The sequence below is a fragment of the Musca autumnalis genome, unplaced genomic scaffold (assembly GCF_047663935.1).
Source record: "Musca autumnalis isolate F117 unplaced genomic scaffold, ASM4766393v1 scaffold_1, whole genome shotgun sequence".
In the NCBI taxonomy this organism is placed as follows: domain Eukaryota; kingdom Metazoa; phylum Arthropoda; class Insecta; order Diptera; family Muscidae; genus Musca; species Musca autumnalis.
Genome location: NW_027411644.1, coordinates 90,623,054 through 90,642,741, shown reverse-complemented (window position 1 = coordinate 90,642,741; position 19,688 = coordinate 90,623,054). Strand labels below are relative to the sequence as shown.

Genomic DNA, 19,688 nt, shown 5'->3' with positions numbered 1-19,688 from the left:
TGAATTTAGGATCAAAATTTTCAATATTTTAGTTAACAGTAGTAAATCCAATAGATTTATGAGATTTTAATGCTGTTTGAAAACAAAAGTCCTTTGGAGGTAGCCAAAAAACTGGCGATTGTCCTTGCAGAAATTTGTTCCATAAATTGAGCACTTATTGGGCAACTCAATGAATTTTGTAGACAAAAGCTTTAACGATTAGATTTGTTTGATGCTATGGATGTTATCTCTAACAGTATATAATGATTGGTATCCTATAAATTTGTGTATTTTGATCCTTGAGCAAAGTTTAAGACAGTTTACATTAGCCCTTAAGGTAAGGATCGGCCAAAAAAGCGTATCTATAAGGAATTTATTCACCAACCAAATAATATTTGGAAGTCTTTAGGATGCTAACCTTGTGTATGCAATCAATTTTGCTTCTATTCAAAAAATGTTTAAAACGTGAACGGTTGAAATATACTCTGAACCATTTAGTGATAGGCAGGCTGGGATTGCACTATGGTTGGTATACGCCGTAATATATTTTTCAATATAAACTTACGTTTTTCACTCAAAAATAGTTTATTTAGGTTAGATTCATTAGAAAATTGTTTATTGTACGATCCAAAACATAATAAAAATAATCTTAGGCCAACTTCAAAAGTTTGTCCTTAAAGTTTCCTTATCAACAAAGCGTTTTGAAAAATGTCTCATATGTGCCAATCATCCAATTATTCAAAAATGAACCATATAATGAATTCGGCGTGCAGTTAAGATGCTAAGGACCTCAAAACATCACTTGATTGAGAAATTAATGCCTTATAGATACGCTTTTTTAACCGATCCTTACGTAAAGAGTTAATGGAAACCGGCTTTAACTTGGCTCAAGGGTCAAAATACACGAATTTCCGGGATACCGATCATTATATATTGTTCGAGATAACAGCCAAAGCATCAAAAAACTCTAATCACTTAAATTCTGTCTACAAAATCCATTGAGTTACCCAATAAGTGCTCAATTTATGGAAAAAATCGCTGCAAGGACAATCACCTGTTTTTAGGCTACTCCAAAAGAACTATTGTTTTCAAACAGCCATCAAATCTCATAAAATCTATTGGATTCACTACTGTCAACTAAAATATAGACAATTTTGATTTTAAACTCAACTAAAAATATTTTTATTGTCCTTTTTCTTCCACACTCCTATTTTTTTGAACAACAAATTTGAAGGCGATTTATAATGTTGGTGTAAACAGCAAATTATTTAAAACAGATTGCCACATTTCTGCTGATGAATTAACTGTTGGGATGTCAACAATGTTAAACAAATTTAAAATAAACCAAAATGGGTAAGTTTAACCATGTTTATTCGACCATTCCCTTGGTGTGAATGAGCACTCCTATTATTTTGAACACAGCTGTATGTACGGGTAGTATCAGTGTCTGGTAGAGTGTAAGTTTTGTTTGTTTACTTAGACCAAATGGGTGCCACCGTGGTGCAATGGTATGCACGCCCGCCTTGCACCCAGAAGATCGGGTGTTCGATTCCCCGGCCAGGCTACATCAAAAATTTTTCAACGGTGGCGAAATACCCTTCAGTAACGTTGGCGTGATTTCCTGAGTATTTCAGTCTTGAAAAACTTCTCCACAAGTGGTGTCTTAAGACACGCCGTTCGGACTCGGCGATAAACAGTAGGTCCCATATCATTGAGCTAAATATGAATCGGGGTGCACTCATTGATATGAGAGAAGTCTCCCTTGTCCCGTATGGGATGTTGTGGAACAATGTTTTTTTTTTTTACTTAGACCAAAGTACCATCTGTTGGCCAATATTATTCTTCTTTTGATTTCAAAACTGATGTTGTTCGTTTTATTTATGGCGGTGCCGAGGTAAATAAAGTCATTTACTACCTCAAAATTTTAGTTCTGAACATCAACAGTTGGTCCGAGTCTACTGGACGTCTTGCGTGTTGATACCATAAACCTTGTCTTATTGCCGTTGACTGCCAGACCCACTTTGGCCGAATCTTTTTCAATTTTCGCAAAGGTGGCTGGAGTTGATCGACCTATTATATCAATATCGTCTGCGTAGGCCAGTAACATTATATCCTTTTTGTATATAGTGATATTTTTATCTCTTTCGGTATATACATTCGCTTCTCGTATGACCTTTTCCAATAGAATGTTGAATAGGTCACACGGTAGGCTGTCACCTTACCTGAAACCTCGTTTTGTTTCAAAAGGTTCCGAGAGGTTCTTTCTTACTTTAACAGCTGAACTTGTATAAGCCAATGTCATCCTGCATAATCTTATACGTTTTGCAGGGATACCAAACTCAGACATGGCTTGAAACACCTTTGATCGAATTGGGCTGTCGAAGGCGGCCTTTTAGTCGACGAACAGGTGGTATGTGTCGATCTGTCTTTCGTGGGTCTTCTCCAGTATTTGGCGCAGTGTGAAGATTTGGTCAATTGTCGATTTACCAGGTCTAAAACCGCATTGGTATGACACGATTATGTTATTGACCATGGGTTTTAAACGTTCACACAGCACACGTGACAGCACTTTGTATGCGATTGGAAGCAGACTTATGCCTCTGTAGTTTGTACACACCGTCTTGTCTCCTTTCTTGTGTACGAGACATAGGAGGCTGAGGTTCCAATCTTTGGGTATGCTCTCTTCCTGCCAAATTTCGGTAATTAACTGATGCATACTCCTTATCAGCATTTCGCCACCGGTCTTGAACAGTTCGTCGGGCAGTCCATCAGTTCCTGCTGCTTTATTGTTTTTCAGCCGATTAATTGCTGTCATGACCTCGCTTTGGCTAGGTGGAAGACATTCAACGTCCTCGTTTGCGATTGGTTCTGGTGTATCTTCATCGCCACCCATATTCGATACTAAGAGCTTCATGAAATGCTCCTTCCAGATCCTCAGTACGCCATCTGTATCAGTTACCAGATTCCCTTCATGATCTTTGCAGGAGAATGTGCCTGCAGTCTGGTGTTTTAGACTCTGGTAAAATTTGCGGACTTCATTCTGACTCCTGAACATCTCGTGTTCCTCACGCTCACGTTGCTCTTGCTCTTTCTTTTTTCTTCTGAAAATACGCTTCTCCTCTCTCCTCTTCTCCCGATATTTTTCTTTCGCGCTTCGTGTTGCTACTGAATGCAGGGTAGCTCTGCATGCCGCGTTCTTTTCCTCAGTAGCCTTAAGGCACTCCTGATCGTACCATAGATTTTTAGGTGGTGGTTTTTGGTACCCAAGCACAGACTTTGCGGCAGTTTGAAGTGAGTGGTCTATTCTTTGCCACTGCGCTTCCACATTATCGGGACAAGCAGTTCCGTCTTCCAGCATGTGAGTAAGTTGAGCGGAATAGGCTTGTGCTATCAGTTGTGTTTGCAGTTTCTCGACATCCAGCTTCCGTCCTGTGTTAGATCGCACTTTTGCCGCAACACTAAGGCGAGTGCGTACCTTTGCTGCTACAAGGAAATGGTCCAAATCGATCGGACATCTAACACACTGGACGAGTGCCTTCCGTCTATCACAAGATGATCAATCTGGTTTCTTACTTTCCCATCTGGGGATATCCACGTGGCCTTGTGTATGTCGAGATGTTGGAATCTGGTACTGCTCACTACCATGTTTTTTTTGCCGCTGCAAAATCGATCAGCCTCATTCCGTTGTCGGATGTTACCTCATGAAGGCTGAACTTTCCGATCGTGAGACCAAAGATATTTTCTCTCCCAATTTTAGCATTAAAATCTCCTAGAACAATCTTAATGTCATGGCCAGGGCAGCGGTCATATGCTCTCTCTAGGCGCTCGTAGAATATATCCTTGTTTTGTTCATCTTTCTCTTCGGTCGGGCCATGGGCGCAGATGAGACTGATGTTAAAAAACTTTGCTTTTATTGGGATTGTGGCAATTCTCTCATCAACAGGAGTGAAGCTGGAGACGAGATTTCTAAGCCTCCTATTTACCATAAATCCAACACCTAGCTCATGTTTCGTTTCATGGCAGCTATAATACAGTGCGTAATCGTTTGTTATTTTTACGTCTGTCAGGTTCCATCGCACTTCCTGTAAGGTAATAATATCAGCTTTGTACTTGTCAAGTATATCCGCCACACGCAGAGAAAAAAATATGATTGATCCAACAATATTCGAAGAGCAAAATATGTATTGTAAAGATATTGTTAAATTCCAAATGTAGTATTTTGATTCCAACGATTGGATTTTGTTAAATCCAAAAATAGTTTTTGTCAACTGGACAATAGTTCTCTCTTTTCTTCGACAATTTTTTCTCTTCTCTCGCTATTCGATGCCGTGTTGAAAAAAAAAACAATTATGGTGAGTTTTGTTTGTATGATATGATGCCTTTATCTTTGTTTTTGTGTGTATGTATACCAACAATGAGACTCTTGTTTTTATTTGTTTCTGTTTTGTTTCATTTATCTATCTTCATTGTGCTTTGAGGTTTGGTGTTATACCGGAGTTTGTTATGGTGTTTAATAATTCCTTATGTTATGGTGGGTGCTTGTGGCTTTTTGTTTGTCTTTGTTGTCAGCCAATGCAGCAAACCATGTATTGTGTTAATCAATGATTGCAATATTATACGCGACATTTATATCCAAGTTATGTGAAAAGTGTATATGAGAAGTATATACACTCAAATCAAATTTTTTGGGCTGGTTTTCTGGGTTGACAATACTTTTTGTTAGCAAAATTAGATTATGATAGTTCCTACAATCGGTATTGTTAACGATTTTTACAATATTGCGGAAATTCGAAAGTTGTTTTTGTTTTCTATGTTTGGAACAAAAGATGGTATTTTTGGATTTGGATTACAATGTTTGAACAAAACAAATACATTTTTGGAACCAAAACAGATATTTTTGTTCCAACAAAAGCGAAAAATATTTTTTCTCTGCGTGCAGTGCGCAAACTGCACCTGCTCTGTAGAGAGTCCTGACATTCCAGGTGCAGATTCGCAAATCATGGTCCTTAAAACGTTTGGGGGGCTCGTCAACTTTAGAGGGGTTTGTTTTTCTTCTTTTACTTTGTTTTTTCATAGTAGGCGGTGTTTTGACGGGGTGAGTTATTAGCCCAACGCCCAATCCAAGTTTTTAACGTTCTTATGGGTGAACGCGCGGCACATGTTAGCTCACTACCTTCGACGGCTGTTAAAGGCAGCTCCCCAGGTGACACCACGGGGAGGTCAGTGTCCACTTGAGATAAATAAGATAAATCCTGGGCTTTGCCATGTTAAAGCCGGTCAAGACCGTTGCTTGGTATCATTCATCCCCTACGTCACCTCTGTTCTTTTACTTCTGAAAATGGTAAAACCGGCAAAAGTAGTAAAAGTTGTAAAATGCTCCCATATGAATTGTATTGTGTCTGAAGTAAAGGAACGTTTATCGAGTAAAAAGTCGTAAAACTTGAAGATTTTTGAACGTAAAGGAAAAGAGCTTTTGGTAAATGATTGTCCTTAAGACTAATTTTTGTGTAATTTATGAAAGAACTAGTTCAATTGAACGTTTCATTTAAAAGAACCCACTAGTTCTGCCAGTTCAGCTCATCATGAAGTTATGAACTATAGTTCACATGCTGTAATTAAATTATTTTCAGTTATTGGATTTTTTTACGATTGTGTTAAGTTTAAGCGGTACAATATTCTTATCAAATCGCAACACTAAACATTTATATTTTACCACATCATTCAGAGGTAGTAAGATGTGCTAAAACACCATTAGATTTCATTTATTTTCTGCTAATTTCTAAAACTAAAACCATTAAAAAGAAACATTTTAAAGTTTATTCACACCTCTTCACAGTTGTGTGCTATTCATTTTGGTAATTTTAATTTACTCAGCAATTATAGTGATTTATAATTTAAACGCTAATGCATCTTCACATCCAACTGTTGATTGTTGTCGGTCTTTTAACTTACCAATTTTCACATTTCAGTCTCCCCTTCTCTCTCTAGTATATCTATAAAAAGACACAGCGTGCGATAGATAAATGGAAAGCTGAAATGAAAATCAAAAATCAAAAAAAAAAAACTTAAAATTCAATTCAATAAGTTGTGGAAATTTTTATGGCATTCAATAGTGGAATTAGGTTTTTATAAGTTTTGGCGAAGAAACAATTGAAATTTTCAAAATTCATATTCGTATTAACATTCCACCTATCTTCTAAATATAGGCAAACCACCTCTTCTAAAAAATCGTTTTTATAAAATAAGTTATTCAACAACAAAAGTTTAATATTGATAAAAATAAATTTTGCTAATGTCAATCAATAAAAAATATGCCGTTATTTGCAATATTTCAAAATTGATTTTAAGTCGCAAAATATCCAGATTTTTGTGCATAAATTATTTTCTTATTAAAAACAATTGTTTTTTATACATTACCTTTTGTTATTTATTAGCCAATTATAATTAATTTTTTTAATTAGTAAAAGGGGTTTTCTGTTGCCTTTGACGAAACAAAAAACAATAACAACAAGTTTCATTAATTAGATAAACGTGATTTGCATATGATTTGAAAGGGAATACCTGACAAGTTACAACTTAATGTCAAAATCGCTTAGGCTTATTTTTTTAATTTATGATAAATTGAAATATTCTCTTAATTATTGAAGGTTTTATGCAATTAGCGATTTGCGTAGTTAACATTTATGGAAATACCAGCAGAGTAAAGTGAAAGATACTTCGATTCGACTTAATGTTGGATAACGCTATGCAACACTGAAAATGCAAACAACTTCTAGTATGCATTTTTTGAAAGTACATATTTAGACTACAAAACTCCTAGTAGGGTTTTGTCCTGTCAGATCCAGTTTGGATTTTATGGCCTCATCTAAACCGGGATAAATCTACACTTTTTTGCATTTATCAGGTATTTATCTCAGAAACGAATGGCCTTGCTGCCTTTAGCAATATTGTAGTCCTAAACTAGTAGAACTTTTCTTTTGAAAAAACGACATAAGAAAGCCTCCATCTAGGGCCACAAAACCGATAAAATATAGAAAATTTTACATAATTGCTGAAATTGTGGTCAGTATCGGCTAAATTATTGGGAGTTGAACCAAGTAATCTTTTGCAAAAATCTTCCGAATAAAGTTCTCAACAATTCTTTAGAACATTCTGAAACTCTAAAATGCTTATTTCATGTTGTTTCAGCCGTATTTTGCATAATATCTTTTACAATACTTATTTCAAACACAGTTCACACCAACAGTTTATTCTCGCATTTCAGATTTCACTACATTATTGACATTTTATCACAACAATGGCATGTTCTGATGAGTTATGTATTACATTCCAAGGAATATTTTTCCAAAATAAAGTATTCAGAAAAAATTAACGGTTTTGGAGATACGGTGCGAAATGTATAAAAATTGTGGAATTTTTCCATATATTTTGAAATTTGAGGCAATAAATGTAGTTTTTCGAGTTCATTATTTCTCCAAATATTTTATTCTTGTCCTTATCTACAAATTTGCTTCAGAGGTCAGAAGAAGATTCGCATTGATTTCAGAGATATAGCCCCGAATTTCTTTAAAAACTCAATATTTAACCATGTTTGGATGGGGCCATAAAATCCGAGCTGGATCAGACACAACAAACCCAACTAGGGTTTCTTGTCGTTTCGGTCTGTACTTTCAAAAAATCTTCAGTTCAGTTTTTTAAAATTACAAGAAACCCCGCACAGATTATGAAAGTGGACCGAAAAAAAGAAGACACGTGTATCGGCGTTTTTAAAGTTTACGTCGCACGGTTGTTGTTGTTGTAGCAACGCATTTATGTTTGTTCGTGTATTATTTCAGTTATCAAGTTCCTCTGTATCCAGACTCAAGAATTCTGCAACCTGGACTGGTTGCGTCCATAAAGAATGAGGAGACAGGTGAGTGGGGTTAGCTGGGCAGTTGAATAAATGCAGAGTATCGTGTGGTCCCAATCCACATGCTGGGCATATGTTGGGTATCGTGGCGTCAATTCTGGCCCAATACGAATTGAGGCGGCTGCATCGTCCGGATCTTAACTGAGCTAAAACCACTCATGTTTGCCTTGGCAGCTGTCGTTCTTCTGCTGCAATGGATGGGGGATGGTTTCCAAGTACGGCATTCACACTGTATCTTCGTACTGCTTGCGCAACCATGTTGGTGTGAATGCGATTCAAGCCTGCCTGATAGGCTCGTTGATCTAGCGGTTCTCTTTTATACCTTTGGACCTCTCTCTCTAGATCATGAAGGTCTCTCCTGACGTGCCTGGGTGGGGGGCGCCTGTCCATTAAATCGTGACAGGGATGCTCACTGCGGTAACACCCAAGCAGGTACTGCATCGACAACATCTTATTGTGCTGACGCACCGGTAAAACCTTCGCCTCCTCATGAAGATGGTCCACTGGTGTCATGAGGAGGCACCCTGTTGCAGTCCTCAGGGCGGCATTCTGGCAGGTTTGAATCTTCTTCCACTGCGATGCGCTAACCTTTGCGGACCACGCTGGCGCCGCATAGCTTACCACAGACCGGCCTATTGCATTGTAGGTGGTCAACAAGGTTTCTTTATCAGCACCCCAAGTGCTGCCGGCCAGCGACTTGAGAACCTTGTTCCTACTTCTGATCTTATTGCAAATAGCTGTGGCATGCGCGGACGAATTGAACATGCTATCGAACGTTACACCCAGTATTTTAGGGTAGTTAGTGGTCGGAATCAGTGCACCATCGACCAATATGTTCAGTGGGAGCCTCATCTCAGCCGTCCATGTGGTGAATAGCGTGGCTGTGGATTTAGCGGCGGATATTTTCATATTCCTCAGATGGAAGAACTGCACTAGGTCAGCTATGTAGACATTTAACCTATCACATATGTCATCGACGATAGGACCCGACGCCAAGATCGTACAATCATCCGCATACATCACGATCTCTATGCCGTCTGGAGGGTGTGGAATTTCAGAAAGGTAGAGGTTAAACAGTTCCGGAGATATCACCCCTCCTTGGGGAACTCCCTGTTTCACTCTACGGGTTTTGGACTTCTTGTTTCTGAATTCTACAAACGACTGGCGTCCACACATATAGTTGATTACCCAACGTTTCAAACATGGCTGGAGATTAGTTTTCTCTATATCCTCGAACAGCTTGGCATGGTTGACGGTATCGAAGGCCTTCGATAGGTCAAGAGCCACCATGACTGTTCGGTCGCACGGCCTTTTCTGGTTCAGTCCTCTACTGATATGTGTGGATATGGCGTCTAATGCTGTTGTAGTACTATGCATTTTCCGAAATCCATGTTGATGTTGGGCAACTGGAAAACACCTTCTCATCGTGGGGAGGAGTAGCGCCTCTAGGATCTTTGCTACTGGCGACAGGAGTGAAATCGGCCTGTACGATTCACCTCTGCTGGCATCCTTGCCAGGCTTCAGTAGCGGGACCACCCTGCCAACTTTCCAGGCATCCGGTACAACATGGGTGGCTAACGATAGGTTGAGAACACTTGTTAAATACTCAACTCCAGGTTCATCCAGCTGCTTAAGCATTACCATCGATATTCGGTGCGGGCCCAACGCTTTGGATGATTTAGCGTTTCGGATGGCATCTGCAACATCGCTCATCGTAAATTGTGGTGGTACCTCCTCGGCTGGAAGAGTTCTTCTTATACGGCGTAGCACACTTCTCTTCGCCCTATCACTCTCGGGGTGCTCTATGAACTGCCGGTTAAAATAACACGCGCACCTCTTTGGGTCAGTTACTGTCACGCCGTTGAAAGTAACAGCCGTTCTGTCATCCTTCTTTTCCGGACTCGAGAGTGATTTAACCGTTGCCCACAATTTACTTATTCCTGCACCAATGTTGCACTGCTTCAGATGGTCTAGCCACTTTTTCCGCTTATGTTCGCCCACTAGCCTGTTGACTTCAAGAGTAAGTTCTCTAACTCTTGGGTCTTCGGGGTTCGTACGACGAAGCTCATCACGTTCATTTGCTAGTCCCGTCGCCTCTGCTGGGAAATTTGGTCTTATTTCGGGTATTCGACCAGCAGGTATGTAGCGAGCGGCTGCTTTAGTGATGATGTCTCGGAAAGTTCTCTCAGCTACCCGAGGATCTAAGGGGGTGGGCAATTGTCTGAAGCGGTGATTGGTAAATTCTCTGAAACCTTGCCAATCAGCTTTCCCATGGTTCAGGAAAGTACGGCGTTCAGAGGTTATGAAGTCGGGTGGTCTGTTTACGGAGACGATGATAGGGAGGTGGTCCGAACTAAGGGAAATGACGGATTGCCAGGTTACGTCATTTATCAGACCTGGTGCCACAATGGTGATATCTGGCGAGCTGTGGCAGTTTCCTCTAATCCTCGTAGGAGCGTCTTCATTCACCGTGCAAAACGTGGAGCTATCGATTTGCTCTGCCAGCGCTGTACCCCGCTGGTCATTACCTAGGACGGAGTGCCAAAGCTCATGATGAGCATTGAAGTCCCCTAGCACCAGACGGTTATCGCCCTCTAACAGCGAACTAATATTGGGCATATAACGTCGGGCACAGCTATTCATCGGCGGTATGTACACATTAAGCAGCTCTACCTCGGCAGTACCACACTTTACTGCTACCCCCATACACTCCATGTATGGGTCACTAGAGCCAAGCTCAAGCGAGATAGGTCTGTACTGGACAGACTGGTGTATTAGGAAGGCAAGTCCTCCTCCTCCGCTTCTTGTGCGATCCTTCCGCAAAACGTTGTAACCATCACAACGTAAGCTACAGGTGGCGGTGAGCTTTGTTTCCTGGATCGCGGCGACCATGATGTTTTTCCGACTCATAAAGTCCACAATTTCACTGACCTTATTGCGGAGACCGTTGCAATTGAATTGCAGGAATGATGCATTTCCGGGCCGTTGAACAACAACATGTGGCGTTAGATGCTGCATTTGTTGTTGTTGTTGTTGGGGAGACTGCGGGGGCGTCTCGTATTCCGACGACGACGAAGAGTCAGACGACGACGTAGAAGACGCACTGGGTGATGCGCTGACGCAGCAAGCAGCAACATACCTGTCGCTGTAATCCCGGGTGCTACTAAGGCCAGAGCACCCACGAAAATGCACCCATTCCATACATCCATTACATCTCACCATTGTTGACATGTGGTGGATGCGGATCTGGCAAACGGAACAGATCCATACTGGCCCGGGGTTCATTTCTATCCCGGCACGGACCAGAAGAGCTCGGAGCAGGCATTCCGGGATAAATTGCCGCTCCCATGGTGAAAAAAATACACGAACACAAACACATAATTGTTGAGGTGACGGCCCCTGGTCGAAGATTCCTCCGAGTCAATCCGGTGCATAGAACCGGCCGTCGCGGGATTGACGTCGCACGGTGGTCGAAAGCACTGATCTAGCTGCGCGAAATTAATAATATGCAAACGAATTGAGATACGTCACTGAAATTTGGCACAAACTCAGCTTGTACCTGTGGGTAATAATGCGCCAAATATGAACAAAATAATGGCTGATGTTTTGGTATAGTTCCCATATAACGGTACCTTAAGATTTTCGGTATTTTGAGGATTTAAGCCACAATTTCGTAGCAAATTACCTGTAATTTGGTACATAAGGTTCCTAGTGGTCACAAAATATTTTCACCAAAAATTATGGACATAGGTGCACGTTTTAATATAGCCCCCATGTAACCGTACCTCCCAATTTAAGGTATTTTGAATTTCATGACCACATTTTTAAACCAACTTGCATTCCGTGTTCTCACTGCGTATAAAATCTTCTTACAAAACATTTTCAACACGGATTTATGTTTCGATGTAGCCCCTTTTATGGTACCCCCGATTTTTACTTTTTATCCCATATTTAATAACATATTTAGCTATAATATGGTATTATAGTGTCTCCGGGGGTAGAAATCCAACTTGCAAAAAATCTCTCAAGATAGGTCCATATTTTGATTTAGCTCCCATACAAATGCATAGCTAAATTTGAATGAATTTCATGCAAAATCCCTTATTTTAAAAGTGCAGTCATCAAAAGATTTCCAAATATTTGCAGCCCTAATGTGGTTATTCCGTATCCAGAGAGTCCAATTTCATTCCCCAAAAAATAATCAAACCTATGTTCGGCCAAGTTTACTAGATGCACTCTATGGAACAAGCGCGTACAACCCATAAAAACACAAAAAAAAATAATTTTTTGAAAATTTATTGCTATATAACTAGGTGCTTCCAGACCCCAAACTAATTTTTAAAATTTAAATCTCACCCTCTGCTATTAATTAAAAATAAATCTTGTCCAGTTTCATTACGAATTTATTTAACATTTAAACAAATATGAAGTTAATTTTTTGCAACATTTTATTAAAATCTGATGCAACAAAAACTCTTGTATTTGATAGTGAATAACTGAGCGAATATTTACAACAACAAAAATGAAAAAAACAAAATCTTTGTCTGCAAAGTGTCTGTAACCGATACAATGGAAAATATTTCGCAATTTTATAGTTCGATTTTTTGACTTTCGCACCGCTAGATCAGTGGTTTCGACCAGTGTGCGTCGGGAAGTAACCTAAAGAGGCGTGGCAAGTTCCGCCCATTTCTCCAGGTTTTGAAATATGCGACATCAGATTCCTTGTAATCCTTGCATTTTAGGTATAAAGTGTCATTGGCAATACTACTGACAACAATGCGGGGTATTTTTTTATGAAAAAATTTAACCCTCATGCGAGTCACTAAACGGGTTTTTTTGTTCCCATTTTTCAAAAGCGTTTAAAACTCCTTTAAAATGTGATCGTATCAGATCAAAATATTCTACAAAATTATTTGACATAAAATTTTCCTATAGGTTCCCGAATACACCAAAACTCTAAATCGTACCTAAACGCTAGGAATCTACCAAAAGTAAAATCACGTTTAGGGTTAATGTTGTACTTTATCTGAGTTTATTAAGTTTGGTCCCACAAAACTTCATTCTAGATAGAAGACGTCAAAGACAAATAAACGAAATAATTATTTGCAATATATATCAAGTTTGCCAACAAAACACCCAAATATTTTTTGAATAAATTTATTTTGTTCTTTTTTCGAGTTGATGCATGAAAGTAACATGAAATTTAGTTTTAGACGAAAGGTGTTAAGAGAAGAAATATTCTACACAAAATTTCACTGTGTGTCCCGGAACACACTAGATATCTAAGTAAAATACTTTGTTTAAAATTACGTTACAAAATTAGATATTATAGGTAGAAATTATTTGTTAAAGTTTTAGACTCTTAATTAAAATGTATTCCATACTGAGTCAAAATCTTCTAAAATACTTCACTTTTTGGGGATTGTGTCAAAAGAAGAAATGTTCCAAATCAAATTTCATTATGAGTCTCTGAACAATAGAAATGTCTAGCTATAATATTTAACATCTCCAGAAGCTTTCGCTTTTTATACCCTCAGCATTTATGATAACGAGGACATATGCACTTTCATACGGGCAAAATGTGCCTCATTGAAATAATGGTTTTTAGACCCCAAGTATGTTTGGACGAAATGTGTTTCAGACAATTTGTAGTCGATTTAGCAATGTCCGTCTGTCTGGCTGGCTGGTGTTCACGATATCTCTCGAACTGATGAACCGATTTGGTCCAAAATTTGGCTTTCGCAATATTTTGTCTTATTTTAAGTTCGAAGATGGGTTATACCGGTTCACTCCTTCCGGTACCTCCCCCACTAAAGTTCAAAAATGTTCGGAAAATTTGTGCGCACGATAACTCTTGAAGGGAGTAACCGATTGAGTCCATACTTTGCACATCGTGAAATGTCTACCAAACTTAGATGACGTTAAAATATGGACTCAATCGGTCCACGCCTTCGGGTACCTCCTACACAAAATTTCTGAAAAGTTCAGTTTAGGACCTGCTTTCGAATCGTTTTGATTTTTGTTGTAACAACTTATATTCGCGGCCCCCAATGCCGCGGTACAAGTTTCATCAGGGGCAACCCGATACTTCCTGAGAAAACAGCCTGAAAGGTTCAAACAACCCCTTTGACACCGTGTGTAGTGGTTGCAGCGCAAGATAACTCTCGAACGGATCTGCCGATTCGATCCAAATCTTGGGCTTCATAATATTTTGTCCAAACTTAGTTTAAGTTCGAAGATAATCCATATCGGTGCACTCCTTCAGGTACCTCCCCCACAAAAGATCAAAAATGTTCGGAAAATTTTTGCGCACGATAACTCCATGATTTGGTCCATGCTTTACACATCCTAATATATCTACCAGATATAGATCAGGTTCGAATATGGGCTATATTTGTCCACCCCTTCGGATACCTCACACACAAAATTGTGGATAAATTCACTTTAAGATCTGCTCTTGAATCACTTTGATTTTTGTTGAAGCAACTTGCATTCGCTGCCTTAATTACGATAGTAAAAGTTTTTTCTGGGGCAAGTTCATACTTCTTGAGAAAACAGCCCGAAAGGTGTAAAAAACCCCTATGGTCCGATTTGGTCCAAACTTTGGATATCGAAATATTTTGTCCAAACTTAGTTCATGTTCAAATTTGGGCCTTATCGGTCCAAACCTTGGGGTGCCAACCACACAAATGTTCAACGTTTTTGTTTGGTAAGGGTCCGTTTGAGAATCTTCGGATATATTTTACTGGGGGTTTCCTAGTGACTCTGTTTACAGCGATATTATGTTTTTCGTAGGCTAGTATGGTACAAAAGCTCTATCTATCGATATCTCACGCAAATTTTTGAGCTTTAATCCAATCCATATTTTTGTCGATTCATACGCGCAAAATTTTGAAAACAACCCAAAATACATAAGCTTTTTTTGAGAAACAAAAAACGTATTTCAATCCACACAGGCTGAGGGTATATCTCTGTCGGCAAAGCCGACTGATACTTTTTTACTTGTTGTATATGATTTAGGACCATATTTTACCGTTTTTATTCACATTTTCGTTATCTGCGGTCACAAAATATATTTTATTGATGTCTTTTCATAATAAATTCTTTCAGAAAATTATGTGTGCTCGATCCAAACTGTTCTTGGAATATCAATTTTATCGGAGCAGGAGTAGATGCTATCATTATAGTATTTAGGACCATGCCAAAATCATGGATGTTAGGACTCGTATGTTAGATATATATTCACTGGACAATAGCCGTACACTATCCCCGCATTTGCACATACAATATCAGGAACCTATGACTTATCCTGATGACGTTATGACTTATCCTTAAATACGTAATTTTACAAAGTCCGATCTTGGTTATCAATATTTTCCCTATATACATATATTCACCTTAGATGTTTCCCGTTGATGAGTTCAATTTTGAGGAGAATTTGTGTTATTTTAAAGAGAAGCTATCACCGATGTTTCAATATATGTTATGTTTGGGACTGTTTGCAAACATATACAAACATGTTAGCTCCAAAATATGTTTGGTACATATGTTAGAGATTAATTATTTACAATAGGCTTGATGTTGTCGGAGACTCGAAATCACAACCAACGTTGTTAAAACTGTCGTCGTAATGATAATGTCATTGCAAAGGGTTGGTGAAAATGAGATGCCAAAGCATTAGTGGAAATAACATGCCAAAGCTTTGGTGAAAATAACATGTCAAAGCATTAGTGTAAATGACATGCTTTGGATCCAAAAATGAATAGCATCTTTTGGAGTCCACGCACATATAAAATTCATCGATAAAGATGCTAAAAAGATGACATGCCAGATCACTTGCACACATGATTGAATGGCATCCTTGGCATCGAACATTTTGCTGGAAACCTTCCGAGCCTTTCAAATCCATACGGGATAAGATGCAAAATGTGTCATCTTTGTACACCTTTGGATTAAGTATGACCGTAGGGCAAAGCTGTACAAAGATGCCACAGTTTTCTCTAAAGAACGCGTGTTACTTGCCTTCGCTATGACATAGAGAAGGACGCAAGCCGTCCTGTAGAAACCCATGCACGCATGAGCACGAAAATTAAAAAAAAAAACACTAACACACACGAAACACTATTCTAAGAAACAAAACATATGCAAATTTGTATAATTTTACATAGCTTCAATTTTAACTCTCACGACAAAACATGAAAGTGCACGCGTGACACGAAATAGTACACTTAGAGCACGACCCACCCCCAACTCTTGTCTCATGGTATCAATTCGTAAGACGTTGAGTTGACTCGCATGGCAGCCAAATTAATAAAAATAACCGATTACAGAGTAATGGAGACAAGCTACCTTTTGCATTACCAGCAGTTGGAAAGTAAGGGGTTATTTTTAAAGAAATATAAGGCAAAATTACTTTTTACTCGTTACAAACTATTGAATAACAGTAATCGAGGGTTCGAAATTCGTTTCCCTATTTTTTCTGTATACATTCCTCTTAATTGTCGTCAAAAATGTATCTCCTTTAGTGATGGAACAATTAGGAACCATTGGACCAAATGACAGAACATTTCGTGCTTCGCGTGAGTTTCAATCTAGATCGAACACTCGCTATACAAAAGTTAATATAACCGCGTGACACAAAATACTAAATTTTAACCTGACACAAATGTTATCAACTGTGATAACTGACGCCATGAGGATGCACAATCATCTCAATACCTTCTGGAGGGTGTGTAATTGCAGAAAGGTAAAGGTTAAACAGTTCCATGGATATCACCCATCCTTGGGGAACTGCTTGCTTCATTCTACGGGGTTTGAACTTTTTGTTTCTGAATTCCACGTATCACTGATAGCCGTGTAGTTGGAGTCAGAGAATCCTAAATTCGACATTTTCGAACAGATTAGCACGTCTGAGTGAAACAAAGGCTTTTGTCAGATCCAATGCTACCATCATAGGTTTTGAGACGGCAGACGGCATCACACTTTTGGTTGCGATCTCTATGTGGCCTAACAATGAAAAGGCGAATTTATTTTTATTTTATTTTTTTTTATTTTTATTTTATTTATTTATTTATTTTTTTTTTTCTTAAGGAGTCTCCAGCATTATTTATGCGCTTTTTCCACTCCAATTGAGACACATCCAAAACATCGTTTTTGAACGCATCTTGGAATCAGATGAAGTCATTGGATCCCCAGTCAGGGTTGAACGGTGCATTAACCATTAATTCCACGTTTTGTCCGATCAAACAGGCGATGGTTTGAATCGATGTGTGAGAGCTCGCATTGTCATGATGCAGAATGATTCGTCTTCTTTTCGTTTTTCGAATTTCTCAGAAGACTTCAGACAAACAAATTGTAGTGTAACACTCAGAATTAACCACCCTACATTTTCCAAGCCGTATAGTTGCCACACGGTCACTTTTGCCGAAGAAATAGGCGACCATTTGTTTCGAAGTGCTTCTTACATGAACAACTTTAGTTGGATTTGGATGGCTTTCGAAGACCGAAACCATGTCCGTCTATCCGTCCGTCCGTCTGTTGAAATCAAGATACAGCTCGCAAGTTTTAAGATAAAGCTTTGTAATTTGATATATAAGTTTCTATTACTCCTAGGATGTTTGGTATTGCAAATGGGCTATATCGGTCCACGTTTTTATATAGCCCCATATAACGGTACCGCCCGATTTTCGGTATTTTGAAGATTTTAGCATTATTACCACACCGAAATGGCTGGAATTCGGTAATTAGTCTTCGTTGGGTGTATAAAACTTTCCCCCAGAAAATTTTCATTATAGGTCCACGCCTTCATATAGCTCCCATAGAACGGTACCTCCCGATTTTCTGTATTTTGATGATTGTGGCTTCAATATTCCTCCAAAATGTCTGAAATTTGGTATTTAGTCTTCGTTGGGGGGTATACAACTGTCCCCCAGGAATTTGTCGGTACAGGTCCACCCCTTAATATAGGCCCCATAGAACGGTACCTCCCGATTTTCGGCATTTTAAATGTTGCAGCCACAATAATCCATCGAAGTGGCTGAAATTTGGTATTTAGTCTTTGTTGGGGGTATAAAACTGTCCCCTAGCAATTTGTCGGTACAGGTCCACCCCTTAATATAGCTCCCATAGAACGGTACCTCCCGATTTTCGGCATTTTGAATGTTGCGGCCACAATAATCCACCGAAATGACTGAAATTTGGTATTTAGTCTTCGTTTGAGGTATAAAACATTCCATATGAAATCTGCCGGTATAGGTCCACGCCTTCATATACCCCCCATAGAACGGTACCTCCCGATTTTCGGTATTTTGAAATTTGGTATATAGTCTTACTTGGGGCTATAAAACTTTGTCGGTATAGGTCCACGGCTACGCCTCTCGAAAAAGAACAATATTTTCGCTTACGTCCAGTTTAAGTGCTTTGTTTCGAGGATTGTTTTGACATTTTCACCGAAGGTTGTTCTTGTGATTCTGATTACATCGATATAATGTTATTCCTGGGCAAATCCATGCATCCTGACAAAAATCGTACAGAAATTTATGTTATCTATCTGTCTACCTATTTATCAGTCTTCATATAGAACCTATTAGCAGCTATGGACTCCCACAAATAGTTCCTTGTATATATCAACCTATCTAATGCTGTTACTGCTTCTGTGTTGCTCTTGCTATAATTTTCCCAACTTTTATTTTCATTTCTTATCTAAGCGCCGTGGGAGCCGACCCCAAAAATGTGGTTGTAAACAAACACAGGCTAGACACGTTAGTGGTACATTCTCCCACAAGTGTTTGTTGAGATTAGAGAAATGTACGACGGGTCGACGTCAACATGTAATAATATTACATATTTATGATGCAGCCGCCAACCACCGACCTCTAACACCCAACCAACCCAGATGCTGTTGTAAAATAGCAAGCTCTGATGCTGAATTCAATTTCATTAAGTCAGAGATTTTTTCTACCGCCTTGGCATTATGTTTAAGAAGGGAGGTTGGTGGGGGATCTACTATTAGATGTTGTTTTCGTATGGGATTTGTGTTGTTTTGTTTTTACTTCATTTTCTTTCAATATTATGCAATTAGTATGGGATCATAAAATGCTGTAAGAAGAGGTGATTAACCAGCTAGCGACCTAAGAGTAGCGTGTGTGTGTCGGAGCGTTGGTAAAATAACACCCATCATATATGTGTGGCTGAAAGTGAAAGAAATGTTCACTTGAAAAAGGTGTTAATATCAATCAAAATAGCTTTCTTCGTGTTCGAGAGTGTTTGTGTTGATATTTTATTATTGTTATTGTTGCTTTTTATAAGTTGGAAAAATTAATTACTATTTCACGGCCATTTTGCCATGGGGAATTTCACTTAAAATTTTTGTTGGAGGGCTAATGAGTGAGATTAACGATTTGAAAATGGTAGATAATGAATTGAACAATAAATATTTTTGAAAAACAAAAAAACATTAAGGGCTACAAAAATGTGTTTCTCTAGAGAAGACCAACCGGCTTACTATAAGAAGACCAACTGGTTTTCTATAAGAAGACAAACTGACATTTAGTCTTCTCATAGAAGATCAGATGATACTATCATAGAAAAAAAGTTGGTCTTCCTCTTTTCAAGGGAAACAAATTTTTTGTAGCATTAAGTTTTTTAAATATTTATTGTTCACTTCATGACCACAAACATTTTTAAATATATACAAAACAAGTGAGCAAAGGCTATAGTCGGGACAGGGCCGACCATGTGATACCCTACAACACTACCCCTGTGCATAAGCTTTTCACTGGTAAACATTTCTTTTAGGGAA

The 19,688-nt window shown here is 38.8% G+C and overlaps 1 protein-coding gene across 3 annotated transcripts in view; it reads right to left on the bottom strand.

Moving 5' to 3' along the window:
* The window catches only part of LOC141403152 (uncharacterized), a 143,422-nt gene that overhangs the window by 78,762 nt on the left and 44,972 nt on the right, over positions 1–19,688 (bottom strand). For all 3 annotated transcript variants that reach the window (XM_073985317.1, XM_073985324.1, XM_073985319.1), the window contains exon 3: positions 5,932–6,010. The gene's annotated coding sequence lies outside the window, so the exon portion shown is untranslated. The remainder of the gene's footprint in view (positions 1–5,931; positions 6,011–19,688) is intronic.